At 45.4% G+C, this 11,567-nt stretch overlaps 1 protein-coding gene across 2 annotated transcripts in view; it reads left to right on the top strand.

The window, feature by feature from the left end:
* The first annotated feature begins 3,614 nt into the window (after positions 1-3,614).
* ppm1aa (protein phosphatase, Mg2+/Mn2+ dependent, 1Aa) overlaps positions 3,615-11,567 on the top strand; it is a 29,648-nt gene continuing 21,695 nt past the window's right edge. The window contains exon 1 of one of the 2 annotated variants that reach the window (XM_055640324.1): positions 3,615-3,842. The gene's annotated coding sequence lies outside the window, so the exon portion shown is untranslated. The remainder of the gene's footprint in view (positions 3,843-11,567) is intronic. The other variant, XM_055640325.1, reaches the window with a different exon arrangement.

Below are 11,567 nucleotides of genomic sequence, written 5' to 3'. Positions count from 1 at the left end.
TTCTGTTAATTTTCTATAATTTTTGGCAAACTAATTTATTTGAAGTAACATTTAAATTAAAGGTAATATGTCAAAACGTGTTGCAACTGTATTTTTCAATTTTCTGAAAATGTTATGTGGTTATTGACTAAAACAATGAGAGGACCAAGAAGGTTGGAATTTGGGGATAACAAAATCAGAAGAATTTGGACTTGTAAAGATGAATTATCATTGTCAAGACGGTTGCTTCATCTTATTTTGTATTACTAATATAATTGTAGAGTAACAATTTTTATTCTACATTGATATCAATTTTGCATTGATAAGAGTGAGGCAGGCACATTTATTAGTTTAGTTTATTTATTATTGTCATGTGCACTAAGGTACTGGGAAAACCTTTTGTTTGTGTGATATCCAGTCAGAGAAAAGACTGCACATGAATACAATTAAACTGTCCACAGTGGACAGAAAAAGGGTACAACATTCAGTACAAGATAAAGTCTGATTTAATGATAGTTTGAAGGTCTCCAATGAGGTAGATGTGAGGTCAGGACTGCGCTCTAGCTGATGAGAGGACCATTCAATTGCCTGATAACAGCTGGGAAGATACTGTCCCTGAATCTGGAGGTATGCATTTTCAAACTTCTGTACTTCTTGCCAGATGGGATAGGGGAGAAAAAGGTATGACCATGTTGGGATAGGTCCTTTATTGTGCTGGTGTCCTTGCCAAGGAGTCGGGTGTAGATGGAGTCAACAGAAGAGAGGATGTTTGTGTGATGTTCTGGACTACATCCACAATTCTGCAATTGCTTGCAGACTTGGACGGAGTGGTCCTGAAACAATGCAGTAATGTATCGCAATAGGACGCATTCTACAGCACAACTGGAGAAGTTGGTGAGGGTTGTTGGAAACATGCAGAACTTCTTAAGGCTTCTAAGGAAGGAGAGGTGTAGGTGTGCTTCCTTGGCCATTGCTTCGATATGGCTGGTCCAGGACAAGTTTCTGGTGATATTTAATTATTGCTGGGAACTTAAGGCTTTCGACCATCTCTACATTGGTACCATCAATGTAGACTGGGGTGTATGTACTGCTTTGCTTCCTGAAGTCAATCACAATCTCCTTTGTCTTGCTGACACTGAGGGAGAGTTTGTTGTCTTGGCACCAAGTTACAAGATTCTCCATCTCCTTTCTGTACTCCATCCTGTCATTATTCAGTATCCTGCCTACTACAGTGGTATCGTCTGTTAACCTGTCGATTGACACTACTGACTGACTGACTGAAGATGTGACACTACTGGCCACATATTCCTATCTCCACCCCTTTCTGGTTCACTTGCACCTCCACCAACCTCATCTACTGTATCCGCTGTTCCAGGTGTCAACTTCTGTACATCGGCGAGACCAAGCGCAGGCTCGGTGATCATTTCGCTGAATACCTCCACTCAGTCCGCCTTAACCTACCTGATCTCCCGGTTGCTCAGCACTTACTCCCCCTCCCATTTTCCAATCTGACCTGTTCTGGGCTTCCGCTATTCTCAGAGTGAGACCCAGTGCAAATTGGAGGAACAGCCTCCAATCCCCTATCCTCATCCCAATATCCTTTAAAAAAAAGTGTTTTGTACATCTTTTTAAACTGAATTATGTTTGTGCTAAGTTTTATCTCCTGTTCCAGACCATTCCACAAATTCACCCCACAGATTGCTATGCACATACTTTTAAGAGTTGTTTTGACATTGAGTTTTTAAAAATTATGTTCTCTCAAATTATACCCACCCTGTCTTTCCATAAACAGTTTTTGTATATTTCCTAGAAGTAAATTATTTCTTACTTTGTACATGATTTGTGCAGTCTTAAATTTAACCAGATAGGTGAACTTCAGTGTATGAGACTTTAAGAATAATAAATTGGTATGTTCAAGATATCAAACGGTATTGATAATTCTTATTGCTATTTTTTAAGTGCATAACGGCTGTTAGAGTGTCATCTTCCTCCAACACCCTGGCGTCTTATGCAATTTGATTTGCAACTTTGTACAACCTGGTCCCTTATTTGATTTTTCAACTCTGCTCCATAGTAACAGCCCTCAGAAACTTGATATTCAACATCACTGAATACTGTTTTGTTCCTCCGGCAGTTATTTTCCCACCACCATGTGCCACTTTCTGACAGTGTAACATGTGATACATTTCAAAACAACATCAGTTACCATGACGAGTACCTGCAGCATGCCCAGTTTGCATCCAGTTTAGAATGTTCCAGTATTTCTTGAAATGTCATTAAGCAGACACTTTATTGTTGGGTCAGAAAATTAATGTTTGTTCCAGATGTTTTCCTCTCAAACTCCTGCAGGTTGATGTCGACATACGATCAGAACAGTTGCGACCATACAAACTTATAAATAACGGTCCTTATATTTCAATTCCATTCAGTTGTACAGTAAATGCAGGAGATTGTACACCGAGTTCCAAGGAACTGCAATACATACACCTCCCGTCGCTAAAATACTTATTTTACCCATTAAATATCCTTTAAAATGTCCCCTGCACCCATCTACTTCCTTAATTTGGGATCTACTCGTGGGCTTTTCCTTTTGTAATCATTCTGTCAAGTGGATCTCATCAAGTCTTCTGAGAATCGAACATAGACACAAAAAGGTGGACAGGCAGCATCTCTGGAGAGAAGGAATGGATGATCTTCCTGGTCAAGACTCGTCTTTGGACCCTTCTTAATATTCCATGTAAACATAATTTGCGTTATTCTCGTCGATGTATAAACCTCCTCCCTAAAGTGCATACTCCCAGACTAAACTCCCTACTCTCGTTATCCCTTTTTTGTTCTCCACAATCTCTCATTGGAGAAACAGGTTTATTTATGGTCCACACGGTATGTGATCATCTAAAAGTAACCACAATCCTAAGGGTTAAATGAATAGGACGCCATGTATGATCTATCTTTGAAAGAGATCTGGTGATCATGTCGGCACGTCTATTTTCCCATCTGTCACCCATGCCGTCTCAGTGCCCCAAATCTATCGATCTCAATCTTGAAAATATTAAACAACTGATCACTCAGTCCTCCCAGATAGAGAGCTGAAGAGTCCTGACCCGCTGAGTCCCCCAGAATTTTGATTTTAATCAAGATTCCAGCATCTGCTGTGTCTTATGTCTCCGAGAAAGAAAATTGCAAAGACTTAACCTAAATAAATGTATCATTGTAGTTGAAATGTTTCATCTCAGCCTTGAGATAACGATTGTTCGTTCTGCACACTTCATCTTGTGGAAAAGTTCACCGAGCAATCTACCTTGTCTAAATTTCCTTTCTGAATTTTTTAAATGCTTATAGTTTGCCGACGAACATGGTTTATTTTTACAGTGAAGAAGGGTCTCGACCCGAAACGTTACCCATTCCTTCTCTCCAGAGATGCTGCCTGTACTGCTGAGTTACTCCAGCAATTTTGTACTTATCTTCGCTGCAGTTCCTTCCTCCACATTATATTTACTGTATTTTTGTTTTTGCAATGAATGTTCAGAGAATTGCACAATGCAGCCTTTCTGCTGGGAGGAAAGGAAGCGAGCACAGCGTGTTGTGACAGGCTGCTGCTGTTGCTGTTGCTGTTGCTGCCTCCTTGCACTCGGTCGCACAACCTGCTGTGCCGCTCACATCCGGGTGCTGCGGCCCGGGCCGGTGGCTGTCGCTCGGCGCAGCCGCCGTTGTCGCCAGACGGTGGGAACCGTCGCTGCCGTAACTCCGTTGCTTCTCCGGCATGTCTTGGCCTCCTCTCGCTCTCACGGATCGTAGTCATCGACGCCCGGTGAATGCTCTCGTGCTGAAGGACGTTTCGCCGTCTGTCTGGGGGAGTGGAGGTGAGTGTTGGTCTCCGGCTCTGTGTGTGCGCCATAAGTCGCGGCCTCCAGTCACCTCGGAGCCGCGGCGAGGCAGAGGGCGCCATGTCAAAGTATAGGCCTCAACGCTGAAATTCTGGGCAGAGATAATCACCCCCCCAGCCCCAGCCCCAGCCGCTCCAGGCTTTTCTTTCCCCATTCTGATCTGAACTACTCTGGATCTCTGCAACCGCGCTGAGCCAGTTTTATTCTTTTGACATTGCTCTAAAGGTGCCCTTCCTGTCCATTAGCCTTGAACGTTAAAATCAGATCAGAAGGGCGTTTCATGGGTGTGTACTACTTGGCTAGATTTGCACCATTAAATGGAATAACCCAAGTGAAAACGATTACCCTTGAACTGCAACCGAGAAGATATAAGGAACATGTCCGAAAATGCTGGGAAAAACTCAGCAGGCCAAGTAGCATTGTGGAATGAGAATCAAACTGAAATATTAACTTTTTTTTAAGTTGCTGCTAGTTCTGCCGAATGTTTCTAACATTTGCTGATTCTATTTCAGATTTTCTTTATGTTTTATCATTTTCGTATACTTCGCAAAAAAATAATCAGATATTCAAATTCAGGTTGGTTTCATGAACCGCCTATAGAACTGTAGTGCAAGCAAGTCATCTTTAACCTGGAGGAATTATTGCCAAGAAGAAGCTGTTATTTTCTGAACTTATTTAAAATGTTATTCAGGTTGTTAAAACTACTTAGCAGGGGCTTTGGAAATTAACAGTAATATTAGTTATTGTTGTAAAGTAAATTCAGATGTGCAGGTGAATGAGCTGATGTGTTATTTTGATGTAATTCCACAGTAGTTTAGTTTATTGACACGTGTATCGAGGAACAGTGAAAACCTTTTGTTGTATACTATCCAGCAGCGGAAAGACAATACTTGATTACAATCGAGCAATTTACCGTGTATAGATACATGATAAAGGAATAACGTTTCGTGCAAAGTAAAGCCAACAAAGTCCTATCAAGGATAGTCCGAGGGTCACCAACGAGGTAGATTGTAGTTCAGGACTGCTCTCTGGTTGTAGATGCCCTATTGAAGCTTGTGCTGTTTGCCCACATTTGGACCTCCTCTGGCTGCTCATTCCACCCACCCACCTGAGTAAAAAAAAAAATGCCCCCTCAGGTTCCTATTAAATCTTTCCCCTCTCATCTTAAACCTATGTCCTCTGGTTTTTGATTCCCCTACTCTGCGTAAAATAATCTGTGCATTCATTTCTCCACAAGATTGTGTACACCTCTGCAAGCTCACCTCTCAGCCTCCTACACTTCAAGAAATAGTCCTATCTGGCCCAATGTCTCCCTATAGCTCAGGCCCTCGAGTCCTGGCAACATTCTTGTAAGGTTCAAAGGTTATTTATTGGTCACATACACCATAGGTGTAGTGAAATTCTTCTTGCCAATGCAGCACATAAAAAAAAAAATACAGACATAACCAAAATAAAGAGATTTAAACATAAAAAACTCCCCCCCCCCCCCCCCCCCCCCCCCCCCCCCCCCCCCCCCCCCACAATGGTTCCCATTATGAGGGAAGGCACAAAGTCCAGTCCCCATCCCATGTCCACCCATACTTGGGCCTATTGAGGCCTCCGCAGTCGCTTTTACGGAGGCCCATTCCCGCCGGATGATGGTGCTCCGACGTCGGGAGAATCCTTTCAGCGGCTTGGGACACCTGGAACGGTCGCTTCCTTACTGGAGACAGCAGCTTCCAAAGCCAACAAGGCCGCGCTGGATGGAGCTCCACGGCTGGCGATCTCGGTGAGAGATCCCAGCCTCCCGATGTTAAAGTTCAGCGCCGCCGCCCACCGGCTGGCCGCTCCACAGACCTGCAGCTCCATAATGTTTTTCACGGTGGTCTCAGCTCACCGGAGTTCCAGCGCGGCGACCCAGGCAAGGCATTGCCCGCTCCGCGATAGCGCTCCAGCGCTGTGCCGCTGCCGAAGCCAAGTTTCTGGGCGGTCCCCTCCGGAAACGCCGCTCCAGGCCCGCTGGTAGGCCGCGAGGACGGGTCGAAAGTACAGCCCGGAGAAAAGCCGCCTCTCCGACCAGGTAGGGACCCTGAAAAGTAGTTTTCCCCCCTCCCCCCCATCCCCCCCCCCCCCCATCCCTTCCCCTCCATCCCCCACATAAAAAAGACTAGAACTCAAAAAACAAACACTAAAACTCACTAAAAATAAAAAAAAGAGTGAAAAAACGAACAGCTACAGGCTGGGCAGCCATACCATACAGGACGGCGCCCCCTATTGTAAATTTTGCGTCTTAAGCGTACTCCTGTAAGCTTAATTATATCTTTTCTGTAGCAGGATGTCAAAACTGAACCCAATATTCCAAATGCCTTGCAACGACTGTACAGAACGTCCCAGCTTCTATACTCTGCACCCTGACTGATGAAGGCCAGTGTACTGAAAGCTTTCTTCATTACCATATCTATCTGTGATGCCACTTTCAGGGCCCTGTGCACTGCACTCCTGGATTTCTCTGCCCTATAACATTGTCCATGTTCCTACCATTCACTGTGAAGGTCCTGCCTGGTTTGATTTCTCAAAGGAAAACACGTCACATTATCTTCATTAAACTTCATTAGCCATTCACTGGCCTACCTGCTGGCTGATCAAGACCCTGTTGTATTTTTTAATAACCTTCTTCACTGTCTGATAACACCTACTTAATGCCATGTGCAAACTTAGTAATCGTGCCTTTCACGTTTTCATCTAAATCGTTGAAAAGACATTGTTGAAAATCATTTAAAAGATTTTTGGATAGGTACATGAATAAGAAATGTTTAGAGGGGTATGGACCAAACGAGGGCATTGGGACTAGTGTAGATGGGGTATCTTGGTCAGGATGGGCAAGTTGGGCCGAAGAACATATTTTAATGTTATATGAATCTATGACTAAATCACAAATGGCAATGGGCCAAGCACTAATTCCCGAGGCATACCTCTAGTCACAGGCCTCCAGTCTAGAATACAGCCTTTCACTACCACTTTTTCCTTCAATGCTAATTCTGGAAGGCTGCAAGATGCATAATCAGAGGTGCTGTGTCTCAAGCATTCTCTGCTTCTTTGGAATGACAAAGGAGGTTGCGATCAGAAATATTGAGTGGCTCTGGGGTAGCAAATTAAAATGTTGATCTGAAACCTGTGGTCATGTTTGTGGCCTTGGCAGAGGCATTCCAGAAATTAGGCATGTAATCCACATTTTGATCTCCCCAATATAAAGCAATCCATTTTGTGACAAAAGCAGGGCTCGAAATTAGCGGTTGCCCGGGTGCCAATGGCAATCTACAGTCCCGTCGGGCAACCTTAAAGCCATGCCATTTTGCCCGCTTGGCAAGCACCCAGGACACCTATCATTTAGAGAGGTCCCCTCTCTATCTCTCTCTCTGTCACTCTCCGTCACTCTCCGTCTCCGCCCGCCGTCCGGGTCTCGGGTCGGCATGGCAGGCCGCCTTACACATGCACACTGCCACGGCCTGCACATCCTCCCCCTGCACATGCGCACAACCATGGCCAGCACATCATCGGCCGTGGTTGTGCGCATGTGCATCTCCCACAATGGAGATCTGGCCACCATTGCTCTCCGGTTGCCGCCTCACCGCGACAGCTGAAAACCAACACAGAATCACTGCCTGGAGCTGGAGTAACACCCTGGAGTAACTCTTACTTCTTGGTTTCCTGGCCCTCCAAAAATATTCCAAATGGAATTTAAACTGGTGGACCCACCACCACCAAACTCCAAACTCTGAAATATAAATAAGAGTTTTGGCCCGAAACGTTACCTATTTCCTTCGCTCCATAGATGCTGCTGCACCTGCTGAGTTTCTCCAGCATTTTTGTGAACCTTCTGAAAAATAAAAGCCTATTGGATTTTATCTGTTTATTTATTGTGTATATATATGGTCTATGGTATATAGACACACTGAACTTTTATCTCCTGTTCTGTATTATGTTTACATATTCTGTTGTGCTGCAGCAAGCAAGAATTTCATTGCCCTATCTGGGACATGACAATAAAACTCTCTTGACTCTTGACTTGGACTTAAGCAAAAAAGGGTTCTTGGGGGGGGGAAGAGCCACCTTAAATTTAGTTGCGTCTGGTTGGGTACCTATGGTAGGGTGAAGACTATCCCATGCTTTAATTGTGCGGGGGAACTCCATGGAGCAGCCAGCATCTTTGGATAGAAGAAATTGGGTGATGTTTCATCCCTTCTTTAGATTTCCTCTGGTTTTAGTGTTTTTAGTTTAATTTAAAGAAACTGCATGGAAACAGGCTCTTCAGCCCACCGAGTCCACGCCGACCTACACTTGTTCTATCCCACACATTAGCGACGCAAGTCAAGAGTGTGTTATTCTCTCATGTCCCAGTTAGAACATTGAAATCCTTACTTGCAGCAGCACAACAGAATATGTAAACATAGTACTCTGTAAATAATGTTATAAACAAGAAAACAAAACTCCATACAGACAGCACCCATATTCAGGGTCAATTCCGAGTCTCTGGCAATTTTTAGCCGGAACTTTATGGCCAATGGACTGCCCCATAGTCTTGAACTGAATTAAAACATACAGTAGCTGTAAAGGGGGACATAGCGTCACTTAGAGATTTAAGACTGAAAATGGATAGTTTCTTTTTTTTTAGTAGTAACCAAAGTTATCAACGTATCATTTTTTGTGTGTTGGAAAATAAAATATAGTGGCACAGCTGGTGGACTTGCTGCCTCACACGCCAGAGATCTGAGATCGATCCTATTCTCGGGCACTGTGTTGAATTTGCACATTCTCCCTGCAAGCATGTGGGTTTCCACCCACATCCCAAAGATGCATTGGCTTTGTAGGTTAACGTGTCTCTGTAAAATTGCCCCTAATGTGCATGGAGTGGGTGAGGAATGTGGGATAACAGAACTTGTGAGAATGGGTACACAAAAATGCTGGAGAAACTCAGCAGGTGAGGCAGCATCTATGGAGCGAAGGAAATAGGTGAAGTTTCGGGTCGAGACCCTTCTTCAGACTGACTGATGTGAGGTTGGGGGGGGGGGGGGGGGGGGGGGGGGGGGGGGAAGAAAAAAGGAAGGGGCAGAGACAGTGGGCTGAGGGAGACCTGGGCAGTGAAGGAGAACGCAGGAACTACCTGAAATTGGAGGTCAATGTTCATACATCTGGGGTGTAAATTACCCAAGCGAAATATGAGGTGCTGCTCCTCCAATTTACGGTGGGCCTCACTCTGGCCATGGAGGAGGTCCAGCACAGAAAGGTTGGATTCGGAATGGGAGGGGGAGTTGAATTGCTGAGCCACCGGGAGATCAGGTTGGTTATTGCGAACCGAGCGGAGGTGTTGGGCGAAGCGATCGCCAAGCATACGCTTGATCTCACCGATGTAGGGCAGCTGACACCTAGAGCAGCGGATGCAATAGATGAGGCTGGAGGAGGTACAGGTGAACCTCTGCCGCACCTGGAAAGACGGCTTGGGTCCGTGAATTAAGTCAAGGAGGGAGGTAAAGCGACAAGTGTAGCATTTCCTGCAGTTGCAAGGGAAAGTGCCAGGAGAGGGGGTGGTTTGGGTGGGAAGGGACGAATTGACCAGGGTTACAGAGGGAGCAGTCTCTGCAGAAAGCCGACAGGGGAGGAGATGGGAAGATGTGGCCAGTGGTGGGATCCCGTTGGTAGACAAAGCTGGAAAAAAGTCAGCGGGCGAGGCAGCATCTATGGAGCGAAGGAATAGGCGATGTTTCGGGTCGAGACCCTTCTTCAGACTGAGGGGTGGGGGGGGGGCGGGAAAAAAAAAGGAAGAGGCGGAGACAGTAGGCTGTGGGAGAGCTGGGAATGGGAGGGGAAGGCAAGGACTACCTGAAATTGGAGAAGCCAATGTTCATACCGCTGGGGTGTAAACTACCCAAGCAAAATATGAGGTGCAGTTCCTCCAATTTGCGGTGGGCCTCACTCTGGTCATGGAGGAGGCCCAGGACAGAAAGGTCGGATTCGGAATAGGAGGGGGAGTTGAAGTGCTGAGCCACTGGGAGAACAGGTTGGTTATTGCGAACTGAGTGGAGGTGTTGTGCGAAGCGATCGCCAAGCCTGCACTTGATCTCACCGAGGTTGATCATACTCTGAATAATGCAACCAGATTTTTGTTTGGAAGTGGAAAGAGATAATAGAAATTGCATTAATTGCAACATGTAAAAATAGTTGAGATACTGTATTATAATTTTGCTGCATGTCACTGTGGTATATATCATGTCTTTATTGGTGAATATGTTTAGTTTGCAACTTTATTTGAAGCAGAAATAATATGTGAATGCTTCATTGACCATAATTCCGACTGGTAACTACTCACTTCGTCCGAGCACATTACTGCACGCGTCATGCAAGCCGTCTTAAATGACCACTAAACTGTCATTTGGCAATCTAAAAAGCTGCCGAGGTTGCCCGGCTGGCAACAGGGAAAAAAAAGCCCTACAAAGACATACCTTGTGTAAGCTGAAAGAGTAGAAGTGAATTGCTGTTGAATTGGAATACTATGATCTTTTGAGGTAACTGGGGACTGGATACAGGTTCCATGAAGGGAAAAGTTTCATTAGAATATTGATGACATGAGCGAGGAGGCTAATGGGAATTCAGTTGTAATTCTGGGTGAAATGTGATGGGTGAGACAAAATGTAAATGGGATACACTGAGTGAACAGTTAACTACAGCAGAGCTGAATTCATTTATGATTGAGGGAAAGGGGAGCCATTTCAATAACATTGCAGCAAAAGCTAGCATTATCATGCCATATTGAGAAACTGCAAATGTTGGAAATCTTAAATAAAACATAAACATTGCTGTAAACACTGAGCAGATCAAGCAGCATCCATCCTGCACTGCCTCCCCCCCCCCCCCCCCCCCCCCATTCATCCTGCACTGCTCCACCCATCCATCTTGTACTGACCCCCATTCTTCCCGTACTGACCCCCTCCTCCATTTATCCTGCACCGATCCCCCCCCCCCCCCCCCCATCCATCCTGTAGTGACACACCCCCCCCCCAACCCATTCATCCTGCACAGACCTTCCGATCCACACTGTACTGACCTCCCCAATTCATCCTGCACTGATCCCCCCCCCCCCCCCCCCCCCCCATTCAGGAAGAATGGGGGGGATCAATCTGAAGAAGGGTCTCGACCCGAAACGTTGCCTATTTCCTTCGCTCCATAGATGCTGCCTCACCCACTGAGTTTCTCCAGCATTTTTGTCTACCCCATTCATCCTGTACTGATCCCTCCCATTCATCCTGTACTAATCCCCCCCATCCACACTGCACTGATCCCCCCCCCCCCCCATCCATCCATCCTGCACAGATTCCCCCCCCCCCCGTCCATCCCGTACTGAGCCCCCCATTCAACCCCACTGACATCCCCCGTCCTTTCGCCTCACAATTTTACCTATCACAATCCAACCAACGCGCACTAATTCCCCAGCCTCAATCCTTCCATTCCGCACCGATTGCTTTCTCAACCCCCCCCCCAATGTGTTTTAATTCCCAATGTTATTATTTGTTTTTAATCCATCAAGATGGATTAATAAAATTATAAACACGTGAAACATTAAAACCGCAGTGTTCGATTGTCACTGCTACCGTTGACACGTTATTACAGAATTCATTTTACCGACAAATCAATGCTCTTAATATGTAGTATCAGTACAGTAGTTATTTA

Source organism: Leucoraja erinacea, chromosome 9 (genome assembly GCF_028641065.1).
Source record: "Leucoraja erinacea ecotype New England chromosome 9, Leri_hhj_1, whole genome shotgun sequence".
Classification (NCBI taxonomy): domain Eukaryota; kingdom Metazoa; phylum Chordata; class Chondrichthyes; order Rajiformes; family Rajidae; genus Leucoraja; species Leucoraja erinaceus.
The sequence above is the reverse complement of the archived record's forward strand: the minus strand, read 5'-3'. Positions and strand labels throughout refer to the sequence as shown.